This window comes from Homarus americanus, unplaced genomic scaffold, assembly GCF_018991925.1.
Source record: "Homarus americanus isolate GMGI-L3 unplaced genomic scaffold, GMGI_Hamer_2.0 scaffold18069, whole genome shotgun sequence".
In the NCBI taxonomy this organism is placed as follows: Eukaryota; Metazoa; Arthropoda; class Malacostraca; order Decapoda; family Nephropidae; genus Homarus; species Homarus americanus.
Genome location: NW_024736314.1, coordinates 37027 through 44656, shown reverse-complemented (window position 1 = coordinate 44656; position 7630 = coordinate 37027). Strand labels below are relative to the sequence as shown.

The following is a 7630-nucleotide window of genomic DNA, read 5'->3' as shown; positions in this document are numbered from 1 at the left end:
ATATTCTACTAGCAACATGTAGTATACTACTAGACACAAGAAGTATATCAGAAAATTCTACTAGCAACATGAGTATACTACTAGCCACAAGAGTATTCAGAGAATATTCTACTCTGCAACATGAGTATACTACTAGCAACAGAGTATATCAAAATATTCTACTAACAACATGGTATACTACTAGCAACATGGTATATCAGAATATTCTACTAGGAACACTCACCCTTTCCATTTCGAAAAGTCTTCATCTAGTTTGGTTCCTTCAACTCCGCAATCTTTTCATTCATAAACTGAAATACAGAGAAAATACAACATAACTGCACGGCCTATAAGGCATACTATACATTATAATTATAGGGGTTAGTGTATAGTAACATACACTATACACGTTAAGGGTTAGTGTATAGTAACATACACTATACACATTATATGGGGTTAGTGTATATGTATACACTATACACATTATATGGGGTTGGTGTATAGTAACATACACTATACAATTATGGGGGTTAGTGTATAGTAACATACATTATACACATTATATGGGGTTGGTGTATAGTAACATACATTATACACATTATATGGAAAATGTGTGCTATTAATATGGAGGAGGAGAGAGACAGTGTGTGTGTGTGTGTGTGTGTTACGGACAGTAATGTCACGTACACGTTGTCATTCATTTCTCCCTCTCCTCCCTCTCCCCCTCTCCCAGTCACACTTCCCCTTCCTCCCTCCCTGAAAGAGAAGCAACAGGGGAAGGGGTAGAAGAGGAGCGAGAAGGGGGAGGTGGGGGAGAGGAGGGCGAGAAGAGGGAGGGTGAGGGGGGCAGAGAGGGAGGTGGGGAGAGGATGAAGGGGAAGGGGAAGGGAAGGGGGAAGGAAGAAGCCTCTCACCATATGGGTTGGTATGTCTCCAGCCTCTTAATATCAGATACAGAGGTCATGACGTAGCCCAGAAGGTGTATCATATATAATCAAAATTACCCCCCAAAATGTCCCCATATGCCTCAAGAATGCTAAAATACCACCAGCTGTCCTTCATATGTCCTAAAATGCCCCCAAATCCCCCTACATATGCATCCATGTAAATCTGCGTGGGATTTTCCCTCACTGGACCCTTACAAATCTGAGGGATTTTTTCCCTTACTGCCGGGCTGTGGTGAGCGTCGCTGCTGAATACAAATGAGAATGTGTGTGTGTGTGTGTGTGTGTGTGTGTGTGTGTGTGTGTGTGTGTGTGTGTGTGTGTGTGTGTGTGTGCGTGTGTGTGTGTGTGTTGCTTTCTCTCTGTCTCTCTCCTTTCTTTCTCTTTCTCTGTGTATGTAGGGTTCATAACTCATGTGTTAAAGCTGAGTGATCCTCCTGCCTCTTACCTCGCCCTCCACCTCCACCTGTCTCGCCCTCCACCTGTCCCCTCCACCTGCCTCCCCTCCACCTGTCTCGCCCTCCACCTCCATCAGAGAGAGAGTGTGTCATTTCAACAGTCATTATTCCTTGGGACAGTCATTCTAGTTGTTATTCTTAGAGGTCAATCAGTCATATTCCCAGAGCCATTTTTCATCCTGAAAGTCATTGCAGAGGCACTCATTCAGGGAGCGCTCAGGCACTATGGAGAGGTGAAAAGGCCGCCTTTGCATATAAAACTCCCCCTCCACACCTCAAGTACAGGAATGGTGCCACAAGGTCAGACTGGAGAGATGCCACATAGACACCGGCAGAATAACACGATAATATATAATATATAACTAAGCAACCAAATATAACTAACCCAACCAAATATAACCTAAACCAGGCGTTCTCAACAGGGGAAATTCAGGTTTTCAGGGAGAGAACTGATTCTGGAGCAAGAGATGTGATGAGAAATCAATACAAATTTTGGCCTTGATGTGGAATTCCTACCCAAAAGTGGCAGAAACTATCCGTGCATACTTCGTTGTCGACATATCTTTGTGAGTCAGGCTTTAAACTCTGTTGCAAATTAAAACAAGCAACGGAGTAGATTAGAGTAGAAAATGACCTGCGTTGTGCCCAAGCACTCCTCCCGTATCCCAGAATGGCGAAGAAAAAACAATCCGGGTTTCTCATTGACTGCAATCTTCATCTGAATAAAATTAATTACAAATTTACAATATCCTGGTATTCTATTGAACTTTTGTTTATTGCATTATGCTTCAGTTTGGTCTGTTAAGTAATTCATTATAATAAAAAAACTATTTTGCTTTTATTTCAAGTTTTTAAAATCCATCAACATTTTCAATTGGGATTTATTTGTAAAACTCCACTATAAAAATAATCCATGTAAAATTGTAAATGTATATGTACTAATATGGAAAAAATAAAGGTTTTCAGTATTATATGCATATTATTTGGAATGCACTTTTGGGGCAGACAATCTTGGAGAGGAGGGTGAATGACATTCTGATATATGGTGAAAGGGGTGCATGGGGCAAACAAGGTTGAGAACCACTGGTCTAGTGAGTGCCGATAGTCATGAGTGCGGATAGTCTAGTGAATGCCGGGATAGTCTAGTGAGTGCCGGGATAGTCTAGTGAGTGCCGATAGTCAAGGAGTGCCGGGATAGTCTAGTGAGTGCCGGATAGTCAAGAGTGCCGGATAGTCTAGTGAATGCCGGGATAGTCTAGTGAGTGCCGGGATAGTCAAGTGAGTGCCGGGATAGTCTAGTGAGTGCCAGGATAGTCTAGTTAGTGCCAGGATAGTCTAGTGAGTGCCAGGATAGTCTAGTGAGTGCCAGGATAGTCTAGTGAGTGCCAGGATAGTCTAGTGAGTGCCGGGATAGTCTAGTGAGTACCAGGATATTCAGTGAGCCAGAATAGTCTAGTTAGTGTCAGGATAGTCTAGTGAGTGCCAGAATAGTCTAGCGAGTGCCGGGATAGTCTAGTACTTCTAGTCAGTGCCAGGATAGTCTAGTGAGTGCCGGGATGGTCTACAACACCTGCGTCATGGACAAGAATTACTGTGGCAAAATATATATGTGTGTGTGTGTGTGTGTGTGTGTGTGTGTGTGTGTGTGTGTGTGTGTGTGTGTGTGTGTGTGTGTGTGTGTGTGTGTGTGTGTGTGTTTTTAAGGCGCTGCACTGCTAATGAATGTGACACCACACCTCCAAATTATTGTGGGTCGACCCTCTCTCAAAGACGACATCTGGCAACCCCTCCCATATCCCGTATATATAAAGAGACCTCCTGTCCATTTAACAGACAGACAGACAGACAGATACAGACAGACAGACACACCCACAGACAGACAGACAGAGTCCCTATCACACCTGTCCCAAATTTTCTGCCCAACGTACCTGCAAATTTAGCGTTTACTAAAGCTGTACCTCATTGTATGGACACAGTTGAGGCAGCAGTTGGGGGTGAGAGCACAAGTGGGCGGTGGGCAAGGGGGGTGGACGGGCGGTGGGTGGGTGGCAACTGATATACACACATGGCTGCTCCTGACCTCTATAACGAATGAAGGAAAGAAGGAAAAAAGGAAGGGGGTAGGAAGAGGAGGGAAGATAAGGAGGAGGGAAGAGGAGGGAAGATAGAGGAGGAGGAGGGAAGATAAGGAGGAGGGAGGAGGAAGGGGACCATTATTCATCCTCCACCAGTAACCATCACCGACACCCATTTGAATTTTACCTTCACTACCGCCCGCCGGATCATTTCTTCAGCTTTGGGAAACCTCCTGAAGCCAACGTGTCAACCCGCCATCTTCCCTTGGTGAAGTCAAATGAGTCCCTCCCTAGTGAAGTCAAAATGATTCTCCCTAGTGAAGTCAAAATGATTCTCCCTAGTGAAGTCAAATGAGCCCTCCCCAGTGAAGTCAAAATGATTCTCCCTAGTGAAGTCAAATGAGCCTTCCCTAGTGAAGTCAAAATGAGTCTTCTCCCCAGTGTCAAATGAGTAGCGTTGTTGACGTCACCTGCAGGCTGTTAGGGCGCTGTACATGATGAACTTACAGGTCAGGTAAACAGGTGGATAACAGATCAACAGGTGGTGGATAACAGGTCAACAAGTGGTGGATAACAGTCAACAGGTGGTGGATAACAAGTCAACAGGTGGTGGATAACAAGTCAACAGGTGGTGGATAACAGGTCAACAGGTGGTGGATAACAGGTCAACAGGTGTGGGATAACAGGTCAACAGGTGGTGAATAACAAGTCAACAGGTGGTGGATAACAAGTCAACAGGTGGTGGATAACAGGTCAACAGGTGATGGATAACAGGTCAACAGGTGGTGGATAACAGGTCAGGTTCTTGGAGTGACCATTCCAGTAACTTATAAGAATATTACAGTGGTGTAAGGTAATACACTAACCCAAGGGTAATTAGTCACCAAGAGAAGATACAGTCAACACACGGTTCTATGGCGGTGCTTGATACAGCCAACACACGGTTCATGGCGGTGCTTGATACAGTCAACACACGGTTCATGGGGTGCTTGATAGTCAACACACGGTTCATGGCGTGTGCTTGATACAGTCAACACACGGTTCATGGCGGTGCTTGATACAGTCAACTACGGTTCATGGAGGTGCTTGATACAGTCACATACCAGCAAACCAGCAACACACAATATAAAACTTAACACAAATTTTAGAACAATAATTATAGGTGAATATTAAAATGTGATATATAATGGATGTTTGGCTCATTAGTGTAGGTAATTGATGCAGTTTTTTCATTAATTAAAGTTGTTATACAATTCTACTAGTTTGGAGGAGACGAACACACATACATAACAATAATTTAATAATGGTTTATGCTCGTGTTCGAGAATTCTGAATTAAGCCCACTGGGCGTGTATTGTTTATGGTGCAGAAGCTATGCAAACCAACAACCACACCTCAGTTAACGAGTTGTGTGACCCAGGGTCAAGGAATAATGAGAGGAGACTGACAACTTGCCAACTGGATGGTTAACCATTATCCCGGAACACAATCCACAAATAGATTAACATCCAGGTTCCCAATTACTGCTGGGTAGACAGAGGCAAATGGCGTAAAGAAACTTGCTCAGAATTTCATCCTGTTCGGGATCGATCCTGGGACCATCAAATGCGAAACAAGCATATTTACCATTACACCACGGTGTCGCCATAGCGTGCACGCATGCACACGTGTTGAAAGTGAAGTTAAGCTTCAGTGAATTCAGCACTAGATAGCCTAGCGAGAGCCGTGGACCACCAGTAAGGTTCTACACCCAGAAATAAACATCTTGCAAATTGACCACCAACTTCTAACCAGGCGGTGTAAATCAGTTATCCTGGGAACAACATCGCTTAGTTGAGGAGGTACTGGAGAGGACCATTCCCCACATCACCCATCTCCATGACCGCGTCAAGTCCTCATGTCAACACCAGAGAACGAGTCACTGCACCACAAAGGTCAGAGGACAAAGTTGGACCTTAAAGTCGGGGGAGAAGGAAGTGATCGATGACAGTGAAGAAATACAAAGCATTGAACAGCTACTTTTTATCAGATTACTGAAGAAATTCATGAGGAAATTTAAGAAGGAAAATAAATTAAAAGACAAATCCCCAGGGCCGGATGAAATTTTTCCTCGAGTTTTGAAAGAGTGTAAGGAACAGATTAGCGGACCCTCGAAATTTATTTACAGAATCATTAGACACTGAGTTGTGCCAGACTTGTGGAAACAGGCAAATGTAGTACTCATATTCAAAAAGGGAGATAGAGCATCAGGTCAAATTAATGGCCGATCAGTTTGACGTCAGTAGTGGGGAAATTTCCTGAATCAATAATAGCAAATAGCATTCGGATCGCATTTAGAGAAAAATGTTCATTAATATCTCCCAACAAGGGTTTACAAAGGAAAAATCTTGTCTAACAAATCTGCTGACGTTTTTTTAGGAAAGTCTTCGAGGTAGTAGATGACGATAATTCTGATATTATTTACTTGGACTTAGCAAAGCGTTTGACAGAGTACCGCATCAGAGGCTTCTGAGAAAAGTTGCTGGCCTGGTATCAGGAAAGTTAAATTGGATAAAATCATGGCTTACTGATAGAACACAGAGGGTCAGCGTAGGTAGTTGTAAATTGAGTGGGCTGTAACCGTGGGGTTCCCCAGGGTCATTACTGGGCCCACTCTTGTTCATAATCTATAAAACGATCTAGATACTGGGATCAGCAGACATAAGTGTTTGCGGATTTGAACAAAATAGGGCGGCAGATTAATTCAGGCAGGATGCAAATGCACTACAGGAGGATTTATAATAAACTACAGGAGTAGTTGAAATGGCGAAAAGTGTTCCTTTACCTTTCTAGTGAAGGTTTTTGTTAAACCACCAATGTATGATAAGTCATTTATGTCCAATGTATATTTAGCCTTTCGGGTTGCAGATTTTTTCAATAAACCGTTAATTATAATTATTATTATTATTATTATCATTATTATATGATACAAAAATATATTTAAATTTAACAAGAACTATATGATTGTTATTTCCGAAAGAAACTCTAAATTAGGTGATAAAATGCTTTGGGCTCTGTAGCGGCATATGATCGGTTTGCGGTATAATATAAACATTCAATCCCGCCAAACTTTATAATGGCGAGAAATACGACACAACGTTTTTCAGGATTAAAACTGGCTAAAACTTATGGAAATGCAAGAATTACCCACATTAGGGAGGTCAAAAATAACAGACTGACCATCTAAAATCTAAATGATACCTTGATTACACACACACACACACACACACACACACACACACACACACACACACACACACACACACACACACACACACACACACACACACATCCCTCCTACACCCACGAAGCTTTAAACAGAGGTCAAAAACATAAAACTCATCCCAGGTAGAAAAACGACAGTTAATATGGCTGGTTATACAGCCAGCCCCCCACCCCACAGGCTTATAAAGTTACCATCTCTCATAATAACTCTGTCCAGTCCTCCACGCTTTGGGCTACAATTTTAAAAGGTTTCTAAGGTTAAAGTTTTTCCTCCTAACACAAAGCATGAGTATCAAAGTGAGATATATGTGTGAGAGAGAGGGGAGAGAGAGAGAGAGAGAAGAGAGAAGAGAGAGAGGGAAGGAGAGAAGAGAGAGAGGTGGAGATGTACATTATGTCCTGAGAGTCATAAAAGGAAGACGAACATCATGACATTAACACGACGGCAACAAAAAAAACCGTAAGACAATAACAACAACAACAGTATTAACAAAAACAACAACATTAGTAACAACAACAACAACAGTATTAACAAAAACAACAACATTAGTAACAACAACAACAGTATTAACAAAAACAACAACATTAGTAACAACAACAGTAATAATGATTCACCAAAGACATATCTGAGGACCCCATAAGAGTCCCCCCCCCTCCACTACCTCCTCACCCCCCTCTACCACCTCCTCCCCCCCCCCACTACCTCCCTCACCCCCATCACCTCCTCACCCCCCTCTACTACCTCCTCACCCCTCTACTACTCCTCCTCACCCCCTCTACCTACCTCCTCACCCCCTCTACTACCTCCTCACCCCCCCTCTACTACCCTCCCCCCCTCCCTACTACCTCCCCCCCTCTACCCTCACCCCCTCTTTACCTCCTCACCCCCTCTACCACCTCCTCTTCCCCT

General features: G+C 43.2%; 1 long non-coding RNA gene across 5 annotated transcripts in view; it reads right to left on the bottom strand.

Moving 5' to 3' along the window:
- Nucleotides 1-223: 223 nt before the first annotated feature.
- LOC121872132 overlaps nt 224-7630 on the bottom strand; it is a 30755-nt gene continuing 23348 nt past the window's right edge. For all 5 annotated transcript variants that reach the window (XR_006090039.1, XR_006090035.1, XR_006090037.1 and 2 more), the window contains exon 3: nt 224-290. This is a non-coding gene — a long non-coding RNA (uncharacterized LOC121872132). The remainder of the gene's footprint in view (nt 291-7630) is intronic.